General features: G+C 37.8%; 1 protein-coding gene and 1 non-coding gene across 3 annotated transcripts in view; both read left to right on the top strand.

Moving 5' to 3' along the window:
• The window catches only part of NKAIN3 (sodium/potassium transporting ATPase interacting 3), a 624,835-nt gene that overhangs the window by 92,977 nt on the left and 514,252 nt on the right, over window positions 1-17,606 (top strand). The window lies entirely within an intron of this gene.
• LOC123928427 lies at window positions 9,269-9,372 on the top strand. Its single transcript, XR_006815699.1, has one exon. It is a non-coding gene; the product is annotated as a U6 spliceosomal RNA (small nuclear RNA).

Genomic DNA, 17,606 nt, shown 5'->3' with positions numbered 1-17,606 from the left:
TCAAAGCCTCAAGCCAGAGAGAATGTACATGAGCACTTGTAATTAATTTGGAGTTACTTTCCCAATTAGACAAATGAATAACATAACATCTGCATAAAGCTTTGAAGTTTACAAGGAGCATTTCCATACGCTTTTAAAAAATTTCATTATAATGATTCAGTGATATTGGTAATAATATCATTTCATTCGACATATAAGGAGAAGGTTATGTGGCGGGCAGCCCTACTAACCTATGAATGAGTTGCCATGGGAACCTAGGTCTCCTATCACTCCTTCTACTTGGTATGACATCCACTTTCTGTTTCTGTTTTTGTTTATTAGTTTCTTTATAAATTTTTTTTTTCTAGCACGACTTACAAGATGGTGTATGAAAATGCATAAGCTAATACTAAAAAATATTTTCGGGTTTCCCATTACACTAGCACAGAAATACATCATTTTACCATCAACTTTTCCCGTAAGAAATAATTTTTTTTATTGGATCAAAAAGCTAGAGCTACTGGTCTCTAAAGGATATTTCCTTCAAGTACTCATTGGCATTTTTGAACTTGTGGCTCATTTCACCTTTTTATGACTCCAGAAATTAAATGATTCTTGGCTGTACATCAAAAGATTATCATGTAGTTATTATTTATTTTTATAGCTCAGGTGAATCTGGTACTAGCTTATTATAGTGTACATCCCATTGGCCAAATGAAAGCAATCTGGAAATATGACATGCATTTTTAATAATAAAAAGGCAATAATTCTGTGTTCTGCAGAGGTGTACCAGCAGCTACTTAAGTGAGGTTTAATGTCAAATAAGAAATACCGTGATGCCCTTACTGAAATCCTGTGATAGTAGCATTTATCTGGCCTTTTCCTGAAGTCAGGTGTAAACAACCACTTTGGAAGAGGATTTACTAAGCATCAACTTCATGTATCATTTTTCCTAACTTGTATACATGTTATGATAAAGTAAAAATACACAGTAAAAACTTCCCTTCTGTTTTTAGAGTGGTAGGTATTCTGAAACATTGATAGAGACACAAATGTATATCATTACATGCTTTACCTATGGCTTTGGGCCCAAGTATCATTATCTGAAAGTATTAAGAAAGAGTAACTAAAAGCCATAGAAAACTTATAAATCCCATTTTAGAGAATAATTACAGCTATCCATCACCAAACTGCTGGCAAGTAATAGCATTGCCTCAGTGGATTTTTTTTTTTTATCCTTTTTTATGGCTCTGGCCTTTCTTCAGGTGTTAAGTCTATATGCCATTAAGTGGATTTGAAGGGCTAGGAGGAACAGAAGCCTGGAACACTCTAGTCCTATGACTTTAAGAATCTGCATTAAAAAAAGAGCATTGACACAATATGGAGAGTTATCCTAAATATTTGGAATTTAGAAGTGTAGGGCCCTGTGGAGATTACCCAGTATTGGTAATATTCCAAAAGGTACGTTGTATGTTATCCACAGTGTTTGTAATAGACATAGAAGTTCTACTCGTATGCTACCTCCTGTAGGAGACTGTTACTCACTCAGTGATGTAGACACCAATCAAGTGTCTTAAAATAACAGAAAATTATTCTTTCACAGTTCTTACTGACCAGTGTAGTGGTTTTCAACTTGTTTTTAACTGTAACCTGTGATTTACATTGTTACCCAGAATAAAGATGCACAACATATACACACACACTCATATACATTCAAATACAAAACAAGTTTCTTCAAATGATAGTTATTCTAATTCTGTGCAGTGTACTTTGAGATTTTCCATTTTCTATTTTTTCTATTAATATTTTCTATTTTATTTAATTTGTAGAACTTCTCACCATTGTCCCCTGAATTGATTTTGCAACTGTAGATTTAAAAAAAATTTTTTTAAGATTTTATTTATTTACTTGACAGAGAAAGAGAGAGAATGTGTGCCGGTTGGGGTACAGAGGGAGAGGAACAAGCAGATTCCCTGTTGAGTGGGGAGCCCAATGCAAGGCTTGATTCCAGGATCCAGAGATCACAACCTGTGCTGAAGTCAGATTCTTAACTAACTGAGCCAGACAGATGCCCCCACAACTGCAGTTTGATTTCATAATCTGTAGTTTGAAAAATAACTGTCTAGAAGAGGCAGAGGACAAAGAGTCTTGTGGGTCATAGTTGCAAAATAACTTGTTGTTAAAATTTATTCCTACAAGAAGATCTGGGAATTGATCTAGTAGGGGAATATGAAAGAACTTTTCACACCAGTTCTTTGTCCAGTGGCTTCTCTGACGAAGCATATGCTGAGTATCTTTTGATGTATGTTGTTTGATTCTCTGCCAATGATGTGTCTGCTAATTCTGAGCTGCTCTGATAAGACAGTAGTTTGAAGGAGCCATAAAACCGTAACTTTGGTGGGTTGTGAAAATAACATTATGCCCTTGAGAAGTCATCACATTTTGTGGAAAAAAGTTTGAAATTTTTCTGGTTTGTGTAGAAACTATATCTTCATGTTAAGGAATTGAACTAGGAAAAAATAGGGGGGAAATGACCATGAAGGTCATTTATAGGTCATTTATAGATTATAGGATTCCTTCTGGCAAGTATACAAGGTAGCCATTCTTTAGTTTTACACTAAACAAGAGTGTACTCAGTGCTTGGAATGCAGCACTAAACAGGACTTCACAAATCTACTGTCATGGAACTTCCATTCTGCAAGGACAGATAGAAGAAAACAAGCAAACAGACAAAATAGCTGTGAAATGGGATGGATTATATGAAAGGAGCAAACATGAGCAGAAACTGAGAATGTTGGAATCCGCTCCTGACAAAGAGTGGTCAGGGAGGGTCTCTCTGAGCAGGTGACAATTAAGGGAAGAAGCGTGAGAAGGAGCTGCCTGTGATTAGATCATGGGGAAGAGCCTTCCGGGGACTAGGTAGAGTCCAGGATCAAGATGTGGTTGCTGCGTGTGGGAACTGAAACCCCAGAGTAAGTGAAGCCTAGTGAGTCAGGCTAGGGAGTTGTAGGAGATGGGAATGTGAGGGAGGTGGCCAGGAACCCATCCACGGGGCCTCATAGACCATAGTAAGGACTATGGAATTTTTTTTTCCCTTTAACCCAAGAGGAAATTACTCACATGCTTCTGCAGGAGGGGTGAGTTCCAGTTTATGTTTTAAGAAGCTAAAGTTTTACTGCTGTGTAGAGATTGAACCAGAGAGAACCTTTTCCTCTTAAACTGTAGGGGAGGAGAAACAGGTTTTCCTCTGCCCTTCTTGGTTCTTGGCTGTAACAACCCTGCAATAAAAGACCAACAGGAGCAAAGCCAACAGAAGTTTAAAACCAGTATATCTACTGCGTGCAGGGTAAGTACTTAGGAAAATTGAGTTAACTCTCCAAAATAGCCCAAAACTTCTCCACCTAAAGACAAAACAACAAGTGAAGGGTGGGGAGTCAGTGCTGGTAGGTTATCAGAAAAAACACTGCGAACAAGGATAAGGTTGTTATGCAGATTTAAGTCCAAGCCTTCTCCATTGATAAGAGTTTCTAGAGATTTAGAGTCATTTTTCTCTTCCTGGTACAGAGAATGAGACATCCTGGGGTGCCTGTGGGGCTAGGTGGGTTAAAGCCTCTGCCTTCCGCTCAGGTCATGGTCTCAGGATCCTGGGATCCAGCCACATTGGGCTCTCTGCTCAGCAGAGATCCTGCTTCCTCCTCTTTCTCTGCCTGACTTTCTGCCTACTTGTGACCTCTGTCTGTCAAATAAATAAATCTTAAAAAAAAAAAAAAGAGAGAGAGGGAGACATCCTTAGAAATGAAGATTTCCCTTATAAACATAAATGCCTCTTACAAAAGGGTAACTTGAATTTCATTTTAGGTGCTTTTCCTGTTTGCCCGTTTTAAAAAAAAATAACCAGCTCAAAATAATCAATGTGTCAAAAAGGTGTATTTTGAGGGTGGCATATTCTGCTCCTCTTCACTACCCATTAAAATAATGACATTTTTATGTGTCTAGAAATCGCTGCATGTACTTTGGTGCTATTAGATTACTCTTTGAACTGTTGGCTACAGCAAGATTTCTGTGTTGCTTATTTTAGAATTCACAGGACATGCAGACAACTCACTTGTTAGTCATTAATAAATCTGAGACCTTTAAAGGCAAGGTAAAAAAGCAACAGTGGGAATTTAGAAATATTTGTATTTACTTATAAATTCAACAGGGATTGTTTTTCAGGTAACTATAGTATACCCTGTCTCTTACTTTAAAGTACATAATTTGGTTCCAAATATATTTATAAAGTTACTCTTAGGACAAAAAGAAGGGGATGGAAATCCTTACATTTTGGGCATCTGGGCTTGAAAGCATGTTAACAATAATAGAAAGTCTAACTGAAATTAATCCTAGAAATTACTGAACTTGTGAGTTAGAAGAAACCTTAGAGTTCACCTAATCAAAATCCCTATTCTACTAAGAGACAGAAGAGGTCACAGAGTTAGTTGGTGATTCCTTCAGTCAAGGTAGAGTATCAAAAGCAATTGACTTAAACTACGTGCATTAACTCTCTAATGAAACTACTTCACAACAATATAATTCAATAAAATACCTTCAGCCTTTCTCCATAGTTTTTGCGGTTTCCAAAGAAGAGTCCAAATTGATGCCCTTTTGTATAATCTAACAGAAAAAATTATTTCTAAAATTTAGAGCCAGGAGGCAAAGCGAAAGCAGAAATTACTTCTTTTGTCAGTAATGATACCCGTGAGGTTCATCATGTTTCCCTTTTTCACTTTGTGTCTAGGAGCTCAGTTAGATCAACCAGATTATAGAAATTTTCTCCCTTTTCATTCTGTTGTTTCTGATTTCCTGTTCAATTCTCTTTTTTTTTGTATGCACATTTTTATTGTAAGTCACTCCAAAATGCCTTTTGAAAGCTATTGAACTATAAATTATTCAGAAAAAAATAGGGACAAAGTCAAGACTGTAATTTAGGTCCTCCAACTCTCAATCCAAATTTCAATCCATTGCATCGTTGTTGGGAAACATTCATATCTCTATTTTTTCCCATTAGAGAAAAATAAAAATTAGCTCTTTCTAGTATTTTTGTAAGAGAAGGATATGAAGCAAAAGAGATGTCTGTCTACATCTGTCTCTATAACTTTGGCTAAAATTTCAAAAACTTCATCACACCCTTAACTCTCAAGCAAAAAAAAAACAAAAAAAAACCAAAAACAAACAAACAAAAAGCAATTAAAAATTGTTTTATTTTATTTGTTTAGAAATATGGAAGTATTTTATTGACACTCAAAACTGTCCAGTCTTGTATGAATGCCTATATATTTACAATCAAAATCTAGGACAAATTTGTGTTTTCTTTTGCACACAGACTGTATCCACAAAGACCAATGCAATAGAAACCTTTTACATGAAGCTTTTCCTCTGTCACAAAAGTGTCTGGGTTCTTGCTTTCTGAATCCATTAATGTATTTGAATATCACCCAGTCACAAACTGTGGGACATCAGGTTGTCGGGCCCCCACCACAGCCCCCCACCCCTGCCCAGTGGAGAAGGCTGAGACTTCCGCACAAAGGCATACTCGGAGTTCTTGATGTTTTCATCTGGTGACACGTGTTACAGGCTGCGATGAAGGGACAAAGGGTTACTACCACCACGGCAGCCTCAGCCAGCACGGCACAGCTGTCTAATGCTCTCTGAAAAGAATATATTAATAATGTCAAAAGTTGGGTGAAGCCATCAGTCATGACAAAAGCTGCCCTTGAGAGGTTAAGATTTGCTGTCTCAGAATCCTTTGGGAGCCATGGTAGATGTTAGAAAGTTGGAGCGGGGCATACTTTCATATAACTGCCACTATTCCAATAATAGCCATTGGGAGGAGAAACTGAGAATATACATCTAGAGGCCACATCTGATGAGAAGAACTCAGTGTGGAAAATACAAGTGGAGGATGTTATTTCCAGCTGGTATAGATCATATTTCCTTTATTATCATTATTATTGCAGAGGACTAAGAAATGACATTGATTATTATTAATCCTTTAGAAAATCACTTTGGAGTCCACGTTATGGTACTAGCCCATAGTCCCAACTGATTACATTGCATTCAAATCCTGATTTTGTGACATGACACCTGGACTACTCTGGGCAACAGACTTAACTTCACTTTGCCTCCCCTCTTCATCTGCAAAAGGGGGATAATAGTAGTACCTACCGTGAAGGATTGTAGTAAGGATTGATGAAGCTAATATTTGTAAGTTGCATTGCACACTGCCTGACATAAAGTCAGAATTATTTGAATAGTTATTATTTTCATATCAATTTTCCTATTTACTCAGTTGAAAAGTTATTTTCGTAATAAAACATGATTCTCTCATTCATATATGTAAAACTACCATCATAAAACTCCTTTTTCTCTTGGGACTCAAGTCCTTCCAGCTCCATTTTCCAGGCAGCCCTGAGGACCACTCAGAAGGGACTGCAACAGTAATGGGTGGTCTTGAGTCGAACTCTTGGGTCCCAGCACCTCCAAGAGGATCCTTTCACTTTTCTCCTTGACCAAAACCTCTTCTCCTAGGCTCAGAGGGTAAGAGTTGCTCCGATTTTCTGTCCCTCCCACACCATGTAACCCAGAGTTCATTACCTTTTTTGTCCAAGGACCGCTTTGGCTATCTTTTGAAGCCATGACTTGCTTCTCAGAGTAGTATTTTTAAATCTATAAAATAAAACACAATGGATGACAAAGGAAATCAAAGATATTGAAATAACACTTACCAAAGTGTTTTTAAAATGTTGCAGGAATATATGTGCTTCCTTATTACTACAAGCTTTATCAGAGGACCTAATAACTTCCATCATTCCAAAGTGGTGAGGAGCATGACCAATGTTTAAAAAGAAGTATAATAAGTATCATGTGAAATAAAATTAAAATACTGTCATTTTTATTGGCAACAAAGTCACAGGTAGTGCTAATACTACTATAGTTTGTTGCCTACATTCAGTAATTGAAGATGATAAATTTCAATTTGATATTAGTGAAAATAAAAATATATTATTTTCTCATTTAAGTTGATAGAATCCCAGAATTCTAGCCAAGGTCCCTTAGTGAATACCACGTCAAGGATCCCTGTTCTAATCCCAGATTGAATGAATACTCATTCCATTCTGGTCTTGGATAAGGCAGGAAAGAAGAACATTAGCATGGGTCAGCATCCCTGACCCAGACTGCTGTGCACCTCTATCAACAGTGTCCTTGACCTCCTCTTCACAGTAACCTATCCCCACTGTCGCTCTAGGCTATTTTCTAGACCCTTGGCTTACTACTACCATTAGCTAGTTAGTTTCTTTCTTTCTTTTGATATAAATGACATAAAATTTTTGTAAGTTTAAGGTATACAATGTGTTTTTTATACATTTTATGTATTTTAATAACATTACCACCATAGCATTACCTAACACCTCCAACAGATCACAAAATTTCCATTTCTTCTTTGTGGAGACAAAATTCAAGATCAAGTCTTTCAAGAACTTTCAAGTCTACAATACAGAATAGTTAACTATAATCACATTGTTGTGCATTAGATCCCCAGAACTTACTCATCTTCTTGCAAGTTTGTATCCTTTGACCAACGTCTCCCCAGATCCATATCCCCCCCGCCCCCCCTCCCCCGGCCTCCAGCCCCTGGTAACCACCACTCTACTCGTTTTTGAGATTTCAGAGATTTTTTTTTTTTAATCCCACATATAGATGATATCATAGAGTATCGGTTTCTTTGTCTGATTTATCTGATTTAGCATAACGCCCTCAAGGTCCATCCATGTTTTTGCAAATGACAGCATTTTCTTTTTTCTCATGATTGAGTAATAATCCACTTGGGCTATTTCTGTATCTTGGCTATATGGAAATACAGCAACAAACATGGAAGGACAGATATCCTTTCAATACCCTGTTTTCATTCTTTTGGATATATATACCCAGAAACTGGATTGTTGGATAATATGGTGCTTTTATTTTTTAATTTTTTGAGTACCACCATACAGTTTTTTTTAAAAGTGGCTGCACCAATTTATATTCCTACCAACAATGCCATTTCTCCACATCTTTCCCAATACTTATCTTTTATGTTCTTTTTTTTTTAAAGATTTTATTTATTTATTTGACAGACAGAGATCACAAGTAGGCAGAGAGGCAGGCAGAGAGAGAGGAGGAAGCAGGCTACCCGCTGAGCAGAGAGCCCAATGCGGGGCTCCATCCCAGGACCCTGGGATCATGACCTGAGCTGAAGGCAGAAGCTTTAAACCACTGAGCCACCCAGGTGCCCCTTTTATGTTCTTTTTTAAAAAGATTTTGTTTATTTGAGAGAGAGAGTAAGCAAGAGAGAGTGAGCACAAGCAGGGGGATCAGCAGGCAGAGGGAGGGGGAGAAGCAGACTGCCAGTTGAGCAGGGAGCCTGAAGCAGGGCTGGGATCATGACCTGAGCCAAAGGCAGACTCCTAAATGACTGAGCCACCCAGGGGCTCCTATCTTTTGTGTTCTTGATCAGAGCCATTCTAACAGATGAAGTGCTATCTCACTGTGGTTTTGGTTTGCATTTCCTTGGTGATTAGTGATGTTGAACATCTTTTCATGTACCTATTGTCATTTGAATGTCTTCTTTGGAAAAAAGGTTATTCAGCTTCTCTGCCCATTTTTCATTGGATTGCTTTTTTTTTTGTTATTGAGTTGTGTGAGCTCTTTATATATTTTGGATATTTGCCTTCTATCAGATATATGGTTTGCAAGTATATCATTTCCAAAAATTTTCTTTCATCCTGTAGTGTTTTTATTTTGTTGATTGTTTCTTTTGCTGTGAAAGGTTTTTAATTTGTTGTAGTCTCACATTGATTTTTGCTTTTGTTGTGTGTGCTTTTGGTGTCATATCCAAAAAAAATACTGCCAAGATCAATGTCAAGGAGAAATTTACCCCTTATGTTTACTTCTAGGAGTTTTATGGTTTCAGGTTTCATGCTTAAGTCTTTAATCTCTTTTGTGTAAATTTTTGTAATTGGTCTAAGGTTAGGGTCTAATTTCATTCCTTTGCATAAAATTATCTAGTTTTCTCAACACCATTTATTAAGAGACTAGCCTTCCCCTACTGAGTATTCTTGGTTTCTCTGTCAAATATTACTTGACTATATGTGTGAGAGTTTATTTCTGAGCTCTTGGTTCTGTTCCACTGATCTCTGCCTGATCTTATGCTAAGACCACACTGGTTGTGATTACTATAGCTTTGTAATACAGTTTGAAATCTAGAAGTATAGTGTTTGCTTTGGCAGCACATATATTAAAATTGGGACAATACAGAAGTTAGTATGACCCATGCAGAAAGATGACCTGCAAATCCATGTAGCTTTCCATATTTTTTAAAAAAGAAAATCAGGTATCGCAATGACTCCAGCTTTGTCCATTGTTTTCTTGCTTTTCTGTCAGAGTGATTATATCTAATGCTGAAAGACAGGTATTGAAATTCCCTCCTATTATTGTGTTGTTGTCTGTTTCTCCCATTTCTTTTTTTTTTCCCTCAAGATTTTTTTTATTTTTTTGAGAGAGAGAGAGAAAGAGGGAGAGAGAGAGTCCCCAAATGCACATGAGTTGGGGGAAGGGAAGAGGAAGAGAATCCTCAAGGAAACTCCCCACTGAGCACAGAGCATGACTCAGGGATCAATATCATGATCCAGGAGATCACAAGCTCAGCCAAAATCAAGAGTGGGATGCTCAATCAACTGAGCCAAAGGCTTCTGGGTCATCATAGTCCTTGAGCTGGATCTTGACGGACTTCTCTGAAAACCGAATAAATAAAGCACTTTTTGAGGTCAGTGTGAAGTGAGGAGCAGTAAACATCAAATAGTCCATTCTCTGTGACTCCCGTTTAGAACAGTTGATGTCAATGGCAAATATACTGTATATAAGCACATGATGTACTAATGTTCACCATGTATATGTATTATACATAAGCACGTAAATACATACTATGTTTCTAGATACCTATATTTTGAATTACTGTTATCACAATAATACTCATGCTTGTGGTATTTCAAAGTTCTATACACTAGGGGGAAGAACTTTTAAATGGCATTTTAAAATGAGAACATTAGATTGCCCTCTGCTTTGAGTTTTGTTTTTTTTTTCCATCTAGGGAGTTTAATATTTATACATAGGCTTTTAGTAGAGAGTAGTGCATTGCGTTTTCTCCACTCTATATTTTGCTTTTCTTTATGAAGTGGCAATGCAAAAGGGTGAACTGCATGATCTAATAGGTACTTTATAGTTTCTAATTGCTATATTTTTAATCCTGCAACTCAGTTGCCTATATGTGTTGACTGAAGTCGGTTTTCTAGCATGCTAAATAGGGAGTGTTAAAACTAAGAAATTTGAAATTGTGTCGTGTACCATATAGGCTATAACATATGAAATTGAATAATTTTAAAAACTTTTTTACCTATTAATGAGTTTCATTTTCTTGCATTAAAATGATCTTGGAAATAATCACATATACATTTCAAAGGCTTTAAAATCATCCACATACACAATAAGTGTGTATGAAGGGGATGATTAGCTCTCCAATTTTGCTTCAGAAGGTATGTAAATGGTAAGACTTGGCTATTGCTGGGTCTGCCAGATGCTTCTGCTTTGATATTATGGGGGCTGGGCTCCACATGCCACCAGAAAGATGGATCTGAGTCGTGTTACCCTACATTAGCAGTTCACTCAGGAATCATCAAGGCCACTGCAGACCATAAGACTTAAGCCAGGCTCTGCATGATTCAGAGAAACCACAGGGTACAATAATTCAGTGACCATCGCACAACAATTCAGATTGTGATTTGAAGTGGGCACAGTAACTTCTCAGCAGTTTTATTCTACAAGCAAGTGAATGCTAAAACATCCCAGTTTATCTTTCATTTATTATGGTCAAACTAAAAATTCTAGCAATGAATGATAGTACACAATAGGGGAACCACAGGCATTTAGAGAAGTGACAGTGGCATACATTCTTGAAGAACCGGTTCAAACACCTGCTTTGGATAGATACAGTTACAAGTGATGCTTTCCATTACAAACTGTAAATTGGTTCTGGATGATAGAGTAGTAATTGAAGGCTTTAATGTGAAGACATCTGCTATAAGTTCAGTTCACTAAAATAAGAGTGCTTGGATTGTCTATGTCCTCTATAACTTAAAATGACATTTCTATGAAGGAAAATAGGAGCTTTTGTTGAATTAATTTTATCCAAAGAGGAGAATATATTGGTGCTTTAGATCTGTGGGAGCCCATGAAGCTATTAACATAGAAGTCACAGTGGAGATAAAAGAAAATGTTGGGTATCTCCAGATATGAATCTTGCCTTTTCTAAAGAAGATATCAGAAAAATTTAGAAGAAAGATTCATCTCCATGTTCAAAGATTCTGAAAAAAGAGATCATCTAAGAATGGATAAGAGACTTTCAAAAAGCAAATCCTGGCTATACAATTACAAATGATCCTAATGCAGATGAAAAAGTAAACATTTTTGTGGAAATATAAGTAGACACATAATAAATCAACCTTTGAAAGGAGATGACATAAAAAGAGCACAGAAAAGGTGCATAACTAAGTAAGGATTCTGAAAAAAAGAGGAAGAAACCTTTAAAAATGCCAGAAAGTCTAAGAGCTAAAATGGGACGTTGTTTTGAAAAATGTTAAAAATTTTAAGAAATAATTTTGCAAAAATAATTGGTGCAAGGATAATAAGAAGGATGTGATAGGCTCACTCCTGGGATTGCTAAGCATAAGTTACAAAATTATAATGAGAAAGCAAGAACTACCTATTCTTCATTGCTTCCATTTTGTCTAAGTACAAGAATGAACTTTAAATCAAAAGGAAGACACTCTTCATTCGCATAAGAGATCAGACAATGAGAAAGTACTTAGTTATTTAAATAAGTCAACTCTCAGAAGAATGGTTAGGTCTTTAAAAATACATTATATGTTTATAAAAAAAAAAAATTGGAAGGGGAGACGAACCATAAGAGACTATGGACTCTGAAAAACAACCTGAGGGTTTTGAAGGTTCGGGGTTGGGAGGTTGGGGGAACAGGTGGTGGGTAATAGGGAGGGCACGTGTTGCATGGAGCACTGGGTGTTGTGTAAAAACAATGAATACTGTTACGCTGAAAAAATAAATTTAAATACTGAAAAAAAAAAGTTTGAAGATATGATCTTAGATTCACTGTCAGTGTATATATATATATTTTTCTCACAGTCATTTTGTCTATGAATATACTAGGTTGTCAAAGGTAAGCAATCTTGATCCTTATTTCTAAAATTGAGGAGAAGATAAACTCAAGCAACTATAGATTATTATACTATTTATCTCTAGGGAGGGCTAATAAACAGAGCATAGGTGAGTATTTTGAAAAGAATGTAGTAATCACTAGGACATCTCCTGGGTTCACTAAAAACAAGTCATCTGACTTAAATGATGTTCTCTCTTTTTGTAGGGTTACTAATCCCGGAAAGTCTGCTTGTCAGATTTGTGGATAACATGTTTTTTTTAGGCATTGTAGATAAATTACTGACATTACCCAAACTGAAAATGTTGGCTTGCATGAAATAAACAGACAAGATGATTTCTATCATCTGTCTATCGATTGATCTGACTCCAGAGGGGGCAATATATATTTAACAACATTAATGTACAAATGTTCAGTGGTTTCAGTTTCTCATGGTTGCTCACAATTTTTATGGGAGCCACTTGTGTCTCTGCCTCCTAAAAGTAGCCAACACAGTCTTAGCTTGCTTGCCATGAAATGCTTAAATTATCAGAACTCTTCACTGAGCAGTCCTCATCTGGAGCATCCAGGTTGCTTTTGAGCTGTGAGCTTTAAGACAGACCCTAATAAATAGGAATTTCCTCACCTGAGGAGATTGAAAACCATGTCATATGAGAAACTGTTGAAACGGCTGGTAGATATTAGTGTGGAAATGATTAAGCATGATGATTATATTCCAGTATGAGAAAAATCATCTGATCTACTCATTGCTCACCCAAGAAGTAGAACTGACTAACGAACATGAGCCAAAGCCTATCTGTCCCGTTCAAAAGGGACCAGAAGTGTCCCTGTTTTGCCGGGTTTCAGATAAGTCCCCTCCATTTTTAGATTTTCAGTATAAGTTTAGCAGAAGTATTAACTGGCTGCTTAATCCTTGAACTTGACCAGGTTATTATTCAAACACACCTGACCTAGAGTACCTAATTCTACTAGTAATCATTTGATAAGTAACTCCATGTGGACAAAGAGTGAGTCTAAGTATGTCCTGAGCCTTAAGCTATTTCTCAGTATTTCCCATTTTTATTTCTCAAAATACATCATTGTATTTCTTCTGTCATACTTAATTGTGCAATCAAGCTGTGTGTACAAGGTGGTAGTTAGTTTCCTCAGATACCTGGAAGGCCATGTGTCTTCATGTGGAAGTGTAGCAATGGGATTTAGAAAAAGATTTATTTATTTACTTGAGAGAAAGGGGGGAGGGGCAGAGGGAGAGAGAGAAAATACTCAAGCTGACTCCCTACTGAGCATAGAGCCTGACATGGGGCTCTATCCCAGGACCCTGAGATCACGACCTGCGCTGGAACCAGTAGTTGATACTTAACCAACTAAGCCACCCAGGCGCCCTACAATGGGATTTTATTTAAAAATACTTTATCCCAGTAGGGAGTGTTGCAGCAAGCTTCTGTCCTTTAGAGAGGAAGAGAGATGAGATAGCTGAAATTGGAGAAGGGAATGGATTTCAGGAAAGCTAAAACCTAGGTTTGGGCAAAAACCTAAGCAGACAGATAAAGATTGGAACTGCACATGGGTGGTAGAGAAGACAGAGTGCAGTTTGTTCAGTTGGTAGATATCTGGATACATTAGTGGGTAAAGGTGGTTCTAAAGATAAAATCTTGGTAAAGTTGAGGAAAAGAGAAACTTTAAGAAAGATGTGATTGGAGAAGCAGAGGTTGAAATTTGCTGTCTTCACAAACACGAAAGCTAAATATCTGACTGCATAGCCCTGGGTCTCACCAGCATCAAACATACAGAACTAGTTGGGGTCTATCTAGGAAGAGGAAGCAGGTCAGGCTTATAACCAGGTTGTTGAAGTCCCTGCAGTTCATGGAGCCTGAAAAGAATGTGGTCTCTCAGACCATTTCCATCTAGAAGATAACTAACTGTTCAACCTGTCCCAGTATCAGAGCGTCAACTGAGATGTATCAGGACCCTCTCCAGGTGAATCCCTGTCCCACACCTCCCTCCCATTTCTCCCAGGGTCTGCAGACACACTTGCTCTCAACCTCCTTACAACTTTGAGGGTTGAAGTTGTGTTCTGGCAAGGGCTCTGTTCTCTTGACAAATTAGTATTTGCATTTAGCTCAGTGTGGTCCAAAATATGTTGGAACTCTTTTTGGAGTTTGGAACTCTCATGGGGATATAAAATGAGGCAGCTGCTTTGGAAAACAATATGACAGTTCCTCAAAAAACAAAAACCAAAAACCAAAAAAACATAAACTTAGAATTGGCATCTAGCAGTTGCACTTCTGGGTGTATACCAGAAGAACTGGAGAGTGAGATCTTGAGGTCCGTATGTTCGTAGCCATATTCTTCACAAGCCCAAAGCTGGGAACAACCCAAATGTCCACTGGCAGACAGACAGCTAAACAAAATGTGGCATATCTGTACAATGGAATACGGTGAAATAGTCCTTTAAAAAAATGAAGTCTTGACCCATACCGCAACAAGGATGAACCTTGAAAACGTTGTGTTAAATGAAGCAGCCCAGACACAAAAGCACAGATAATTTAGGACTTGACTGACATGAGGTACCTAGAGTAGTCCAATTCACAGAGACCAAAGTAGAATGGGGGTGACCACAGGCTGCTAAGAGAGAAGAGAATGTGAAGTTATTATTTGATGGGTCCAGAGTTTCTGTTTGGGAAGATGAAAAAGTTCTGCAGATAGACAGTGATGATATTTGCACAGCAGTGTGAAACACTTAATGCCATTGAACTCCATGCTTAAAAATGGTTCAAGTGATACATTTTATGTATTTGATTTTTAAAAATATTTTAATTTTTTTAGTGTTTGGAGCAGTTTTAGATTTACAACAAAATTGAGAGGAAGGTATAGAGATTTTCCATATAACCCCTCCCCTGCCCCCACACAGTATTATATTATCTTGGTACATTTTTTTTTTAACTAAGGATAAATCTACATTGACACATCATAATCCCCCAAGGTCAGTAGGTTACCCTAGGGTTCACTCTTGGTTTAACACATTCTATGGGTTTGGATAAATGTACAACGACATACATTCATTATTACAAGGTCATATAGAGTATTTATACCCAGGGTCCTCTGTGCTCTGCCTCTTCATCTCTTCCTTCCTACCACAGGAACCACTGATCTTTTTGTTGTCTCCATAGTTTTGCCTTTTTCAGACAGTCACTGAGTTGGAATCATACAGTAGGTCGCCTTATCAGATTGCATTCTTTCACTTGGCAATATGCATTTAAGTTTCCTTCATGTCTTTTCGTGGCTTGATAGCTCATTTCTTTTTATCAATGAATATGGAATATGTCATGTATATTTTAATCATCATAAATATATCAAAATATGTTGCCTTAGAGAATAATGAGCTCTTCGTCACTAACAGTGATCAAGCAGAGGCAGGATCTATAGAGATAGAGACAGATTTAGATACAGAGATAAAGTTGGGTTTTTGTTGTTGTTTGTTTTGTTTTGTCTCATTTTTGTTTTTGTTTTGAAAAGTGTCTTACAGCTACAGAGACTGGAGTCCTGGCCAGAGTCCTGGCCCAGCCACTTACTAGCTGGGTGACTTTGGACAAATTACAATTTCTCCCTCCTCAGGCATCTGATTTATAAAATATATAGTTCCTAAATTGAAGAGATGTTAGATCAACCAAGTAATATGATAAATATGAAATTGCCCCAAACAATCCGTTTTGTGGTTTACCAAATGCCCATTAAATGTTAATTTCTGCTGGGGTAATGTACTGAAACGTTCCTTACAACGCTTCAGAATTTATGATTCTAGGAGGAAGTAGCTTTAACAAAAAGTGATGATATTTTTATTTTGAGATACCGTGTGTGTAATCTGGATCCATGGAAGACAGGGTTGCAGAAGTCACCCTCTAAGATAGAGACCAAGATTTTCCTTCTGGGCTGGGTCAGTAAAAGTTACGATTGAAAAGAGGGATGAAGCTGGTGGTTTGCTCAAAGACCAGGGAGATGTCAGCCAAGAATTGGACATATTAGAAGAGAGAATGATGCTGCTGGAACAAGTCAGACTTCTTATTGGAGCAGGGATGTTTAGGGAAGTCAGGTAAGGGTGGGGCTGGATGCCAAGATGCTCCTGCTGTGAGTGACCTTGCTGCTGAACTTTGGCCTGTGTTTCTTATCTCCTTGCCCACGCCCTGAGCACCCACGCCTTTCAGTGCTCTGATCAAAGCCTTTCCAACAACCCCTGAAAGAAATGGCAATTCCCTTCTGCATCCTACACATATTTCTCTCATAACACATATATCATTTTGTTCACTTATGTTGATTCCAACCTATTTATTAAACTTTAAGTGCTTTGTAGGGAGAGGCAATGTCTTCTCTGTCTCCCCAGAAGTTACAGAATAAGTGAATTAAATAACAAAGACGTGCAGACAAGGAGGCTAAAACATGGAGGAGCCAGGCAGACTGCTCTGGAGGATTCTTTGAGGGAAAAGAAGTAAGCTGAACATCATCTTCTTAATGGCCTTACCTCTCCTGGCTTGGAAGATAACTGACCTTTGATCTAGATCTTGAAGAATCAGATAGAAAGAGGTTGCTTTGCTCACTTCTCTTGACTTTATCTCACGTAGTCTGAATATTATCTGAACTCCCAGTCACCACGAGGACATTGTATGTTACCACTCCAGTTCTTGGTGGGCCTACATTCTCCCCACTGCTCTGCAGATTCTGCAGTACCACCAAGACACCTTGGGCACTACCACTGATTTCCTCCTAACCAGTGGCTCTCATGGTATAGGCAACACATTAATGATTGTGGGGTGAATGAGTTAATGATAAAAATCTTAAAAAACAAACAAACAAACAAACACCTCAAGGATTTAACCCCTTTCATGGGCCCACTGCGTCATGATTATTCTAGCTTCAGGGACCCCGATTTCCCATTCTCGGTCCAGTCAGAGAGACTGATGGCTTGGGAGTCTCTACCAGTCAGAAGAACAAGAGTCCATCTGCTTTCTTATTAACTGATCAGCAATTAAATCAAATCGACAGCCCAATCCCAGAATGTAGTGTAGCTTGTGACTTTAAGATCAAAACCTACAAAGCCTCAGGTTGCAGCCCAGGACCAGACAGACAGGTGGCATCAGTATAAATGAGACCTGTGACAAGGGTTAGATGCTCCTTGATGTGTAGATCCTTAGGGGAATGTCTGCCTCCTTTACACAAGGGGGAAAAAAGGTCAACCCTGGGACAGGGTTAGTTTAAGTATAGTCTAATAGTTTCTATGTGCATTTTTAGTAAGAAGTATTAGTCCAGGGATTGTAATGCAATTAGAATTTAA

The sequence above is a fragment of the Meles meles genome, chromosome 1 (assembly GCF_922984935.1).
Source record: "Meles meles chromosome 1, mMelMel3.1 paternal haplotype, whole genome shotgun sequence".
Taxonomy (NCBI): Eukaryota; Metazoa; Chordata; class Mammalia; order Carnivora; family Mustelidae; genus Meles; species Meles meles.
This window is presented reverse-complemented; position numbering and strand designations above follow the sequence as displayed.